Source organism: Canis lupus, chromosome 11 (assembly GCF_003254725.2).
Source record: "Canis lupus dingo isolate Sandy chromosome 11, ASM325472v2, whole genome shotgun sequence".
In the NCBI taxonomy this organism is placed as follows: Eukaryota; Metazoa; Chordata; class Mammalia; order Carnivora; family Canidae; genus Canis; species Canis lupus.
This window is the reverse complement of record NC_064253.1, coordinates 15,987,133-16,002,815: the sequence shown is the minus strand read 5'-3', so window position 1 is coordinate 16,002,815 and position 15,683 is coordinate 15,987,133.

Genomic DNA, 15,683 nt, shown 5'->3' with positions numbered 1-15,683 from the left:
TATTGTGATCTCTTAAAATAAAAGTGGCAGTTTGCCTGGGTGGCTCAGTCGATTAAGCATCTGTCTTCAGCTCAGCTCATGATCCCAGGGTCCTGGGATCGAGCCCATGTTGGGCTCCTTGCTCAGTGGGAAGCCTGCTTCTCCCACTCCCTCTGCCACTCCCCCTGCTTGTACTCTCTCTCTCTCTCTCAAATAAATAAATAAAATCTTAGAAAAAATAATAAAAATAATAAAAGGGGCAACCAACACATTCCCAGAAAGATACTCAACCCTCATTAATTGAAAAATAGAGTAGAAAAAAAAAAAAAAAAAGAAAAGAAAAATAGAGTAGAGAGTGAATGACTGGGTATAAAGGAGATTTATTCTTATTCAGGAAGAATTGTTTTCCTCCTCATTCTTGTCTATGGGAATACAAGCTCTTACCAAGATTTCAATTTTTAAAAATGACATCAATTTTTCGCATGAACCATAATACCTTATTACGGCATCATTTGTTCTCAGTCATATATCATCATGGATCTTATCAGTGGTGTCAGTGACTTTCACTATACCTGTCTCTTCCCTCCGGGTTGGGGCGGGGGGGGGGGGGGTGTGGAGGGGGTGAGGCTGGCAACAGAGAAAAGCACTCTGCATTGTCCCTGGCTGCAAATTTTCCATCAAAAGCTGTGGCCCGTTCACCCTACATGATGGAATCCCTCCTCACTGTTGGCCTACAGGTTCCCTTTCTCTCTCTTCTATGTTGGATTTCCTGTTTCCTGTGTTCCATGTGTTTCTCCTGCACCCTCAGTTTGGGCAGATCACATCTTCTGGAAAATGATGTCTGTCATATTTGATAGTATTTCCATTCTGTCCTCTCATTGGATTTACATTTTGGCTCTCTATTCACTTCTACATGGGAAATAATAGTCTTTCTGAGTCTTGAAGGAATTCTCCATTTTTCTAGCTTACAGAGTTGATATGGTATTTAACACTTTGTAAATGACTTGTTTTTCCATCTGAATGCCTTGAGAATCATCCCTGTGCCCCATCTGAAGTCTCATACTCATGTAGACCCATTTTCATTCATTGTTCTGGCCTTCTAAGAGCACTTTTAATTTGGGCATTCATGACCTTTTGTCTCAGGGAAATGTCTCCAATTATATTCTTGAAGATTTCCTATTTTCCATTTTCTCTGATCTTGTTCTTTTTTAAATTTCTATTATTGTATACTTAAATTTCTATTACTATAGATTTTCTGGACAGTTTTCTAAATTTCTTATCTCCTCTCACCTGTTTTCTGTTGTTTTTGCACTATTTTCTGAACTGTTACTCTGACTTTATTTTCAACTCTTTGCTTTTTTACATTTTAACCTCAAAAAAAAGTTTTTTGTTTTCTGAATTTTTTCTAGCATCTTGTTCTCAATTCATGGTTGAAATATCTTCTCTCAACTCTCTAAAATACTTATGAATAGGCTTTGGAAGATGTCTTTTTCCTCATCTGTTTCTTTTTCTGCTGAGTTGTTCATTGGCTGTTTATTGTTTTTTTTTTTTTTATTTTCCACCTCAGAGGTCTTCTCTGGTTGGAAGCTCTGGACACACGTGTGAGGCTTGTGGACTTTGAGCTCCATTATTGTGTGATGTGGGTGGGCCATTTGTCAGAAAACTATGATGTCAGTTACGTTAGGTCTTTTAGGCTACTCAGACTGCCCACAGGAGAATCTTTCTGTATCCTATTTGAGTGATGGAAGCCTAATGGGGCATCCAAGTACTCAGCATCCAGTATACATGAATTCGCCTAAGCCTGTTGTTTGCAGGGTAGACAGCATATCCTTCATCTGGAGATTAGTGGTCTAAGCTTCCATCGCTGCCCCCTTTCTAACCTCCCCATTTTGTTGCAGAATGCCCTTGAAATTTGCTGCCTTAAAGTATTAAATGTGAGGAATCTATTTCCATCTCATTGACCACATCCACTCATTGACTCATTTATTGTTCAGGTATAACAGAAGAACACATAAAATTATTTCTGCATACAGACGGGAAAACTGTGTCTCAGTGGTAGCACAGGATCTTCTAACCAGGAGACTTCCCTATTTACCTGGAAACTCTGATAATTGTCTTATTTCTCAATTTGTAACCCACTTTCAAGTTCCAATGCCAGCAAACTGAAATTAAGCCAGTGTTTATGCAAAGTAGGCACATAAAGTTATGGCAATGTTTAATGTAAGCACAAGCTAAACTTGCGCTTTCTTTTAGGGCTGTTGATTAACCATAGCCTTCTTTTCTTTAAAGAAATTAGCTAAGGATACAAAATGTTAGTGCTGGTAGCAATCATAAGAAACTCTTGAATAGTTCTTGACCATCGATCATTTATGTGTTAATTTTTCAAACTAAACAAATATTTTCCTTACAGCTTCCCCTTAGTCTCGATATTTTTATTTATTATGATTTTTCTCTTCTGTTTGACATTTTCTATTAGTGTCTTTTCATTTTCCTTTCTTCTACTCCTCCAACTTCTTTTCTACAGTAGTTTCTCTTCTCTGTTTACAGAGCAAACTAATGATCAGTGACATCTTCTAGCCAACAGAGCTCCACAATTATCAATAAATCAACCAATAAATGATTGTCTGAATAGATTGTGTGTGTGTGTGTGTGTGTGTGTGTGATTAGGAGAATATAGAAATCCAGGAAAAAAGGCATAAGAGGTATAAGAAGCCTTCTTCATGAATATTTTATGGCTGCAAATTTCCTCCATGCAAACCAGTTATGCTAAATTTACATAAAATATAACATAAAAATGTGGAAGATGGATCGCTTATTAAATTTACTGCAGCTGGCACTTTGCCCCAACACTGACATTGTTAGGGATGATTAGCAGTACACAGCATCCAAGTTTACAATGTCAGGGGTTACACGCTTGTCTAGATGAACAGAAAGTCATTCTGATCCTCTTAATATCATTAACAAAAAATAACATGCTGGCAAGATTGGGGTTTGAGCTTCTGTCCTTTATCTGCCAAATTTCCATTTTAAATGTAATCAGAACATACTTTTAATACTGAAAGCAGCTCGGTAATAGCTGACATTTATTGAGCATTCACTACAAGCCATTCAGTGTAAAAGAACATGCATTATCATATTTCATCCCTTCAAATCTCTGTGAGGTACTTGTGATTACTCTGCATATTTTACAAGTGGGAAAACTGGCTCTTAGATTAATCATGTGCCCAAGGTCACAGAGCTGGAAAAATGTAAAATCTAGTTTTCATGGCTCCAGTGTCCATGCTCTTAACTACGATGACCTAGTGTCACCAATATTGAATGGAATATATTTTAAACCATCCATTAGAAACCCAGGGGAATAGTTTTCTGTGTTTCTTCATGTCATTTTACTAAGAAAACATGATCATCCAATCCTATGAATCTTGAAACATTATTCCTATGTCAAAGCTGGGTAAGCATTAGAATCACTCACTGCCTCTATTAAGAATATATTAGTTATATATAGTTAGCTATACATTAGTTATACATTAGTTGCTGGATAGGAAAAACCTTCTTGTGTTTATTCTACCCTACTAGATGCTTCTGACACCAGCTGTGTGCTTATCCACAATAATCAATTCTGACACTAACTGCCTAGAGTTAGCACCATCCCCAGGGCCGGACTGCCCTCCTACTTCAGTAGCCAATCACAAGTACTGGGTCCTCAACTTTCTCTCAACGTCTGTCTGACTCAGCTAAAAATCAGAGTTCCCCATGACATGATAATGATTTTGAAAGACCAGGAGTTCTGACTCAGTATAAAACCCTGGCCCCACTGCTTCAAAGCTCAGTAATTTAAGCATAAGACTTAATCCGAATGGCAGTCTTATCATCTGTAAAATGGGTACTTACATTGCAGGTTTGTGATGAAGAGAAAGTGAAACAACATATGGTCATCAAATGTCTTTCACTCAGTAAATGAAGGTTTGCCTTTTTCTTTCATAATTAGAAGAGGTTGATCTCCTAAGACAGAGAGGAAATGCTTCATGCTCCCAAACTCTTTAAATCACCTGGCCTACTATAAATTATAAGAATTGAAAGAGATGTCTTGTCTAGAAAAGTTATGTCTCAGGTAATCAAGGTGTCTCTATATAAAAAGAAAATTTCTCTGAACTTCCAGAAAGTTTATAGACAGTGCTATTTACATTAGCAACTGATTCTATGCTGTATTCTACTATTTTCTAATGGTCTTTATGGGAAAGTTCATTTTCTCCCTAAAATGTTTCTTAATCCTTCAAGGAATATTCCTCAGGTTCTTTTGTGCTCTCCACTGTTTATAGTAGTTTATAGCTACCATATTTTTTAAAGATTTATTTATTTATTTTAGAGAAAGAGAGAAGGAGGGGAAGGGCAGAGAGAGAGGGAGAATCTTAAGCAATCTCGCCACGAAGCATGGAGCCCAAGGCTGGGCTGGATCTCACAACCCTGAGATCCTGACCTGAGCCAAAGCCAAGAGTCCGACACCTACCTAACCAAATGAGACACCAGGTGCCCTTATACTATATTATTTGATAAAAGACGAGATGCAGGGATCCCTGGGTGGCGCAGCGGTTTGGCGCCTGCCTTTGACCCAGGGCGCGATCCTGGAGACCCGGGATCGAATCCCACATCAGGCTCCGGGTGCATGGGGCCTGCTTCTCCCTCTGCCTATGTCTCTGTCTCTCTCTCTCTCTCTCTCTCTCTCTCTCTCTGTCTCTGTGTGTGTGACTATAATAAATAAATAAATAAAAAATTTTAAAAAAGAATGATTTATTCATTAAAAAAAAAAAGATGAGATGCAGTCTGACAAACAAATGTGTTTTTAAAATTTTTTTACTTACATACCAACCCTGCTAACATTATACAAATTTAGTTGCATTAGTCATACTTTTAATCTCCCCAAGTAAAAAGAAAAATCCAGAAAACTAAACTGCTCGTCAAGAACATAGTGTGTTGGCCATGGCATTCAATCCCTGGTATAGTTCTGGGTACCCTGTAACCTCTTGCTTTTACCTAGAAATCACAGCTTTTGGGAAGTAAAGGCAATTTCCAGACTTGAGCGCTACAAAATAGGCTTCTGGACTGGTGGAAAACAGGCACCATATCAACGAATGCTTGAAATTTCAACTCAAAAATCAATTGAATAGCCATTAAAAGGCCACTTATTTCCTATCCCAACATTTTTATCTAAAGATAGTACAACAAGTACATAGTAAAAGGTACTCAGGACTGGGAAGCCTGACCTACAAAATCAATACTTAATAGTAAGAGCATAAAAGGAACATTGCCAAGACAAAAAAGCCCAGCAGATTCAAAGGCTCTCTAATTAATGGTCTTAAATGTCTAAAACTAAGTAATTAAATGGGCAGTAGACTGTGGAGAAATAGAAATATTAGGGCAGAAAGGGCTCATGGCTGCCTTGTGGCTGCATTGATTCAGTACAGTCCTAGGAGGAGGTCTGCTGTTTCTCAGGAAAAGGACTTGATCACAGAGATGTTTCCTTTTCAGGAGACTATGAGCCCCAGTTGTGTCCAAGTAAAAATAATTCTTCTTTAGTCACTTTCTGCTTTGATTTCCAATTATTTCCCAATTTCAGATTTGCCTTCATATACTAGGAAAGAGGCATCGAAGATACAAGATCTGACATCCACCAAGATGTTATAACAGTCATGAACATTTACAGAACTAATCCCATTACCTTAATATAAGCCAAAAGCTGTTAGATATTCAGGGGAAAATCAGCAAATTCAAAATCATACTAAAATAATTTAAGATAAATTTTTTAGAAACTGTTTAAGACAGGGACACCTGGGTGTCTCAGTGGTTGAGCATCTGCCTTTGGCTCAGGGCATGATCCTGGAGTCCTGGGATCAAGTACCACATCGAGCTCCTTCTCCCTCTGCCTATGTCTCTGCCTCTCTCTGTATCTCTCATGAATAAATACATTTTTTAAAAAATTCAAAAAAAAGAGAAACTGTTTAAGACAGTAAAGTCTTAGAGGATTGAAGGTTTATCCTAACAAGATTAAATATCTACATTTAATCCAAAAAATGGAGAATATACATTATTTTCAAAAACCTGTAAGAGCTTCATAAAAATTGACAATAGCTGGACCAAAATAATCTTCAATCATCAAACAGCAGAAATCACACTGACCACATTCTTGTGCTGTGATGCAATAACTTTATAAAGCAGTGAAAGGAACAAAGCCTCTGAAAATGGCAATTTAAAAAATGCTTTTCTAAATGACTCAAGTTAAAGAAAGAAATTTAAACCAAACTGAAGAAGTGATTGTCCTCAAAGTAAACTGTGATGTTTTAGTCATTAAAGCAGAAATACAGGTCCATAGAGCAAACCTTAGAAGCAAGCACTTGAATTTTTGAGTCAATGGGGGAAGAATGTATAATTTCAAATGACTATCCATTTGGAAAAGGAAAGAAAGCTTTAGTTCCTTTCCACTCGGTGTGAAAAAATTAAGTTTATCTGGATTACAAAGCTATCTTTGAGGCTATAATCATATTAGAAGAAAATGTAGGAGACGTATGTTGTAATCTTATAAAGAGGATGGCCTTCTTAGGAAAGCTACAAATTTTCAAAGTCATAAAGAAAAAGATTTGCTTACATAAAAAGCATAACACTCCAATAGGAAAAAAACAACAGTCTGGGAGAAAATTTGTTTGCAATATACAACAGACAATGGGATCCTACTCAGGATGTGTAGAGAACCTATGAATAAAAAATTACCTTTGGTGAGAGACTCCATTTACAAAATGAAAGGTCAGACCATAAATAAAAACACAGCTCTGTAGAGAACAGCCCAGGAAGTCACTTACTCTGGCAGCAATGTCCCCCAAACAGCCAAGACTTGATTGTTAACTGCAGCTTCTCTAATTTTAACCCTGCTCCCATCTTTGGACCAAGAGGGAAAAGCCAAATATGTATCCCTAACCCATTATGTCGAATGCCCTTCTTCTAAGTAACCCACCTGCATCTTCCTCACACCAACAACCTCCAATCAAGGCTTATCCAACAGAAGGCTTTCCTTCTCTCTGCTTGCTGTGGAGTCTCTCCTAAATGCAAGTGATGGTGGTCAGCTCCCTTGCTCTAGCAAACTGAATCCTCTCTTACTCTGCTTACTCTCCTGTGGGAGAGTCTTCATTTATTTCTACCGTAGGAACTCTATAGGCATCAATTTTCTATGTATGTGAACTTAGAGAAAAAGCTGTATAAGGACATATTCCTGATTGCACATCAATGGAGGATGGGAAGAGGTGGTCTCAGGGATCAAGGGGTTTTCACTTTTTTCTTAAACCTGTCTGTGTGATTTAAAGAAGGCCCAGACCTTTCTGGTGAGTTCTGCTCTTCCACTTACTCTGGTGAGAGCAATGCTGTGGTTCTAGTGCCCCTCTGGTGGATTCTATCAGAATAAAAGAAAAACCTGACCCAAAACTATGATGTAGATCACATGGCAAGGTCCTGGAGTTTCTGTTTCTGTGCCTTGCAAGTCCACAGGACAGCATTCAAAGAACTCAACACACATACTTATTTTGCCATTTTACACTCCAAAGCAAGCACTGAGCTATGCTAGTCAGTGCCTGTCTTAAAAACAACCAACTGAGGAAGGGCTAATCATGAAAGCAAAGGAGGGCTGTATTTAACCTATTTGACGTCTTTGTTTGGGTGGATTGGGTTCGGTTTGATAAGTTTTCAGAATGTGCCAGAAAAGGAGCAGCCATTAAAAAAGTGAACTAAAAACATCTGCAAACCAAAGTCTTGGATGACTTTCCCCAAAAACATGGTGACAAAAGACAGGAAACAGAGTTGGGACCACAGGTGAAGAGGGACTCAGTCCTAGGGAAGCCTGAAAGCTCCTGAAACCATTTCATTTAAGGAACACAGCACACAATGAGTACAGTGAGTCCAGGACCAGAGAGGCTGCTGTTCTGTTGGCAGTATTTTAAAATCAACAGTATCCAGGGCACCTGGGTGGCTCAGTTGGTTGGGTGGCTGCCTTTGGCTCAGGTTATAATCCCAGAGTCCTGGGATCGAGTCCTGGGATCAAGCCCTGAGTCGAGATCCCTACTTATCAAGAAGCCTGCTTCTCTCTCTCATTATGCTGCTGCCCCTCGCTTGTACTGTCTCTCTCTGTCAAATTAATAAATATTTTTTAAAATAAAATAAAATGGGACACCTGGGTGCCTCAGTGGTTGAGCATTTGCCTTTGGCTCAGGGTGTCATTCTGGGGTCCAGGATTGAGTCCTGCAGTGAGCCTGCTTCTCCCTCTGCCTATGTCTCTGCCTCTCTCTGTGTGTCTCTCATAAATAAATAAATAAATAAATAAATAAATAAATAAATAAATAAAATCTTTTTTAAAAATACTTCAAAATTAAAAAATAAAATAAATAAATAATAAAGTAATCAGTATCTGCTAGGATTCTTACAGGTCTGAGCTGCCCCAGGCTGTTTCTGTTTATTGAAAAAAGAAGAAATGCCAAAATAGGGATGCAGTGTTGTGTCCACATTTTATTTTTTTCAAATATTTTATTTATTTATTCATGAGAAACACAGAGAGAGAGAGAGAGAGAGAGAGAGAGAGAGAGAGAGGGAGAAGCAGGCTCCATGCAGGGAGCCCGACATGGGACTCCATCCCGGGTCTCCAGGGTCACGCCCTGGGCCAAAGGCAGCGCTAAACCGCTGAGCCACCTGGGCTGCCCTTGTGTCCACATTTTAAATGTCCAGTCCTGACTGTGTTCCTTTGTGACTACTTGAATAATGTTTGTGAACAAAGCCTGGAAGCCACACAGATGAGACAACCAAAGGTTCTTGACAATGAGGATCCATCCAATTAAGATGGGGTAGTACATGTAATTAGGAGTTATTTTCTTTTCCACATTCTGCTTGAAGTAGGGTGTATTTTCTTATTTTTAAGGAGGAATTACCCTTCACTACCTGATTGACATTTACATTTTGGTCTGATTTGCGTTTGTTGCCTTTCACAGTGTCTATGCTTTCCTCCATCCACTATCCACCCTGGATATCAGCTGATAGGCTGTCATGATCTACATACCCCTGTGTCACCTTCCTAAGCAACCCAAGGCAATTGGAATGTTCTGTCTTACTAGCCCTCCAAACTTATCTTTTAAAAACTTCTGCTTAGGTATCAGCTAAAATCAAAGTTGCTTCAACCTCTCTCTGTTACAGCCTAACATCTTCAAGCAAATTTTGTTCCATTCAAATCATTTATTCTGAGAAGTAAAAATGTTACAGAACATATTCCAATTCCAGAAACATTATCACAGATGTCAGTGACAAAGTTACTAGGAAATAACTATAAGTTCTTGGAAAGGCAAACTGAAAGTAATTTGTCTCCCATAGAATCTCGATGAGTTTCAGTTTGTAATTTATGAAGATGTTTTCCTGCACTGGGACATTGTAGTCTAGTGAATAATAACCCAGCAGCAAAAATATTGTAAAAGAGATTACAAAATAGTGCCAAAAAGTACTTTTAGGATCTTTACAAGTAAAGGTGACTTGGAGAACCTATGGAATCATTCCATGAAGCACAGAGAGGTTTATTCTTCTTAAGGTATTTCCAAATATACCAATATTTAATGAATTAATTACAATAATGTATAAGTCTTGACTCCTGATTTCTATGTATAACTAAAGACTATATCTAAAAGGCGAGGTTTCCTTGTGGTTACTTCTTTTCTTTTTATTTAATTTTTAAATAATTAACATACAATGTAAATTTGTTCCTGAAGTAGAATTCAGTAGTTCATCACTTACATACAACACCCAATGCTCATCACAAGTGCCCTCCATAATACCCATCATATAGCCTATCCCCCACCCACCACCCTCCATCAACCCTCATTTGTTCTCTATCATTCAGAGTGTCTTATGGCTTGTTTTTCTTCCTCTTCCTTGAGGTTACTTCTCACTGAAAGTATATGGAGTTTGGGATATATTTTTTACTTAAAAGACGTTTCTGATTTACATTAATCCACATTTGTTGGTGGTCAAAGAATGACTTCCTTGAGATAAACATTAGTACTAATTCTAAAATGTGTTCATCCTACTTCCCTCCCAGACAAAACCCAAATTTACCGCTGGCACATCTGTGTCAGGAGCTTTTCCATACCCTGTGTCTCCCAGAAGAGGACAAAGTCTTTTTTTCTGAGGACCATGGGCTCATATTAAATATCATTCATGTTTATATCATCCACCTATTCTCCAAATCAAGGAGAAATATCAATTCCTGAGCATCAAAGTAATCATTATTTTAAGTCTTTTATGAAACAATGAGTCTTTTAGACTCTAAATCCCTCTTTCCTGAGGAGTATGATGGAAAGAGGAGTTTAATGGGGTAAATTGTATCCCCTCAAATTTCGTAAATTTAAGGTCTAACACCCGGTACCTCAGAGTGCAGAAATAAAGTCTTTAAAGAGGTGATAAGGTTAATCTGAGGCTATCACAGTGGGCCCTAGTGCAGGACAACCAGTGTCCTGCCTTATAAGAAGAGATTAGGACATAGACCTGCTTACAGAGGAAAGCCTGTGTGGACACACAGGGAGGAGAAGACAGCCATCTGCGAATTAAGGCGAGAGGCTTCAGAAGAAAGCAACCCTGCTGATGTCTTGATCTCGAACTTCTAGCCTTTAGAATTAGAAGAAAACAAATTTCTGTTGTTTAACCCACCCAGTCTGTGGTACTTTGTTATGGAAGCTGTAGCAAACTCATACAAAGAAGACTTAGATACATGGCCCAGATCTATACTTTACTTGGACGAGTGGCTTAAACCCTCAAAATAACAGGACATATATCCCCAAAGTGGACATAACACTTTCATTTTGATGAAACCTCCGAACAGTTTTATGGTTTTAATTCTGTCTCCACATGGCTGACTCTAAATGTCTATCTCCTACCCTTTCCCTAAATCTATACCCGTTGCCATCTACCCCCTCACATCTCCACCAGAGGGTCTAACAGGCATCTCAGATTTCCTATTGCCAAAACAGAACTCCTGATATTCTCCACAAAAACTGAATTCTCTACAGTATGTGGAAAAGCTAACATTCTGATTGTTTAGGTCAAAATCTTAGAGTCATGCCTGACTCTTCTTTTTCTGATGACCCACATGAAATTGATCAGCAAACTCTGTCATCTCAACCTTCGTAACATATTCAACTTCATGAATTGAGAGAAAGATCAATAGAATTGAGTATAATGTCAGGAATTACCTACTTTAAAACAAAAAAACCACTATGAGCAAAATCAAATGATAAGTGACAAACTGCAAGACAATGTTTGCAACATACACCTCAGGAAAAAAGGCTGTCATCCCTAATATATAATAATTTTTTTAATTGAGAGAAAAAATTCTATAGAAAATTAGGCAAGAGACATGAACAGATGATTCACAAAAAGGATCTAAAAATGTCTGTTAAGAACATATGAAAAGATGTTCCATTTCACAAGAAGTGCAAATTAAAACTACACTGAGATACTATTTCTCACTCATCAAACTGGCAAAAATGCAAGAGCTTGACAATACAATCTCTTGGTAAGGCTGTGGGGAAATAGTCATTCTTAATATATGGCTTTTTGGAATATAAAATACTATGACCCGAATGGAGGGCAATTTGACATTTAGTAACAAAATTACACATGGATTTACTGTTGATCCATCAGCCCCACTTCTAGGAATTCATCCTGAAGTGTATGTATTCATCAATACAAAATCCTGTATTCATCAATACAAAAATACGTAAGCACAAAGTTATTCATCTGCAGCATTACTTGTGAGTGTGAAACACTGGTAACTTTCTAAATATTCAAGCATAGAAGATAAACCAGATCATCTATTGTACTACACACAGCAGAATACTATACAGCTGTGATTTCCAGGAGATATTAGTAGGTGGAAAAAGCAAAGTACAAAGAACCATATTTGGAATGCCAAAATTTTCATAATAAAGAGAAAATAAAATATGCATCTGTTTTCTTACCATTACCAAAAAAAATGTTTTAATAACTTAAAAAAAATCAAACAAGACACCCACAAAACAAGAAACCCAGAAAATGATGAAGTTGGTGGCCAAGAAAGCAGGGTTGGTAGAAGGGAGAGAGAAGGGGGTTACATTTCTCTGAGTATATCATTTTGTATGGTTTTGGTTTTTGAAAGCATCTTAATTCCCTGAAGAGCTGAAAATAAAATTAAATCAATATGGACAGAAAAATAAAATGGACATTGAAAGCAAATTGAAACGGATGAATCTACACGTAGGTCAAATGAATACTACAACTACACAGAAGGGAAGGAAGGAAGGAGGGAAGGAGGGCGGGTGGGAAAGACTGTAGGGCCTATCTCCATGGCCTCACCTCATACTACCCACTTACTTAGCTCCAGACGCACGGACCTTCCTGCTGTTCCTTAGACAAGCCGAGCAGCTCCCACATCTGGGTTTTTCACACATTAACAGGGCTCTTTCTTCTCACTTACTTTAGGATTCTGGCCATAGGTCAGTCACCATGACTGAGAAGTCTCGCCTATCTGCCACACTTCTTTGATATATTGCTGTTTTCTCTAGCACTTACTGGAAGATACATACATACCTATGTAAAATCCAGGTGGCATGTGTGTGTGTGTGTGTGTGTGTAAGAACCTGGCACATAGGAAGTGCACAATGACTGTATGAGGAATAAAAAGCTGGTATTGTTCATTGCAGTGAATGAGCAAAGATGCAAAGCCCCAGACGCCAAGCAAAAGTTCTTTCCCATTCTTCATGTACTCTTATTTGATTTGGGGATTTCCTTTTTAAAGCCTAGAACCTAAAAACCAGTCAAGAAATTCAGCAAATACAGCAGAAAGAGACATTTTCTGCCTCTAGCTCTTTGTGACTAATCAACTCAGCTTCAAGGGCCCAGAGGAGCTATTTTTCTTCCTACGATAGCTCTTCCATTTAAAATGGTAATCCCAGGTCTCATTTTGTATTTTCTCCTGTATGAGGATGTGAAGGTCACCCAGTGAGAAAACTCTTCAGTTGATGTGAAATGCATTTAGAAGCAGCAACTAAAGCAATGTAAGAGTGAAGATGAATTGAAGTTATTTATACTCAGTAAAAATGTGCTAGAGGAGTAAGGTAAGAAAAATGTGTCCCTCCAGCAGGAATCCTTTATATACGGTTACAAAATACCCTGGGCCACCAAACACCAACTACAATTCCAACCTCACTGCTTTCCAGAAGCAGCTGGGGCAGGCAACAAGCAGGATAATGAGGATGTGCTTGGGGCGCCTCCAAATGAGAAACATCAAAAGGTCTGAGGAAGAACCTGAAAGGATTTTATATGCTGATAGCATTAAAGCATTAACTAATGGAAACACTAAATTCAACTGGTTTGTTAGGCTTATTTCACAGTTTAGTCTTGATTTCAATTTGAATTCTAGAATAGAGATTCCTCTTAATCCTTTCTGGGCTTTAATTTCTCAAGGTGGGTTGTTCCAGGCTTTTCTACACACCCATTTAACTCTTCTGCAAATGTAAACTCCATCCTTCATCGGTCAAAACTTTACCTTTTCCAGTCATATCTTCTTCTCTAACCCAACAGGGGGCACTTGCAGAACGTCTTGAGGCCTCCTCCAGCTGCGGGTTTTTTTTTTTTTTTTTTTTTTGATGGAGGGTTGGTGCTGGGAGGGTGGGACTCTGGTCACAAAAGAAAAAGATTCTAACATTTGATTCCCTTAGATACATGCATTTAGCTTGGGTGGACACCCTGGATGGAATTCTCTATGTGCTGAAATGTAACCATAGGTGTTCATAAGCAGTACAACAGATTTCAGTGGAATTTGGAGCTAGAACACCTTTGCAACTTTTAAAAATTTTATTTTTTCATTTTTGTTGATAGCCTGGGTCCACTCAATATCATTGTTCCAGAAGTCATTATAAATCTAACACAAATAATTTTAACAAATAAATTTAAACCAGAACCTTCATGATTTGAGGATTTAACTTTTAATCTTTTTATCATAGAATATGTTCAGATAATTCGTTTAAATGGCCCAGAATCATGTTTTTTCTTCTCAACTCAAAATAAAATAGATTTTTGTATCATTTCATAACAAAGTGTTTTTCATACTACCAGTCAAGAAATTGATTTAGTAGGTCATTACAAGTAGTCTCTTAAAGAAATAGAATAAAATAGAATTATGAGTATAGCTACAAGAAGGGGAATTATTTTTCATAAAATACTGTTTCAAAACTATGTAAATGTGTATTTATGCTTATGTATGTGTTAGGCTGCACTGTAAAATGTACTTCTTATTGTGAATCGCAGAAAAAAAGTGTTTTGTTTTCTTTATGAAAACCATAAATTGGGCACCTGGGTGACTCAGTCAGTTAAGCATCTGACTCTTGATTTTGACTCAAGTCGTGATCCCAGGGTGGGTGTGGAGCCTGCTTGAGATGCTCTCTCTCCCTCTCCCTCTGCCCCTCCACCCTCCACTCTGCACAGACAAGGGTGCACATGCACACTCTCTCTTTCTCTCTAGCAAAAAAGAAAAGAAAAAAGAAAAACTCTAAGAATTAACAATAAAAAGAAACCCTTAAGAAAAACATGGATTTAATATTTGCACTTTCATAAGCAGTTAGCAAACACCCATGGTATCAAGAAAAATCTAATTCTTAGATTAGCTGAAAAAGAAAGACTACTATCCATGTGAACTAATTTATAGAAAGATACTCAGAAATATTGATGTTTCTCAGGAAAAATAAGTACTTTACTTCAAGGAAAATACATTCTTAACTTCTGAAAAATTGCTTCCCTATGTCAGTTTATAAGATGAAGGGTTAAAAAAAAATCTTATTTCCCTTAAATAAACTTAAGATTTGTTGGCATTTTGAGGACCAATTTGAAAAGTTTTTATTGAAAGGAAATGCGAACAGATTTATTGAGATTTTAAAATCTTAAAAGAGGCCTTTGCAGGGCTTATTTCATTATGACAAAAACTGATGAAGACTCCATGGAAACAATGACATCTTTGGCAACTTGATGAGTAACTTGATGGACGCTGCTCTGGACTTTACCCTTTTCTGGAACCTTCAGTGGCTTCCTATGTTATGATTCCACAGGCAGTCGGGCTGGGGAGGGAGAGCACTTCTGATGCTCTGTGGAAGTCTAAGATTCCAGTGTGAAGGCTGCTCTGGAACTGAATGAAAAACCTCGGAAGTTGCACCTATAGATTTACCCCTGCAATAATGAGGGGCAGTGATTGCTGAAGGCGTTTCTTGAGATCTGCTCAGATGATGCTCAGGCTTCTGAAACAGCCTTGCGCATTAGGGGTCATCACCTGTGCCATTCTGTAATGTAGTGCTCTGTGACCAACGTCCTCTTTTGCCCTCTGTTACCCAGTCTAACATTAATTGCTATTTGCCAGCGTCTTCTGAACTCATTTGAACCTATCTTGCTTCAAGCAATCTTTTTATCAAATGCCCCTCTTTTTTGAATAGAAAATCAGCAGAGAATGTGGTACCTGAGTAAAAAAAACTGAACAGTTGACAAAAAGTACCTGTATCTTGATTTAATGCTTTTGGAAAAAAAAAAATCTTGGTGTAAAAATTAATCTAGTCCATCAATAAGAATATCTGAAACTCACTGACCAGCCTCCAGAAGCCTTGGCAAGTCAT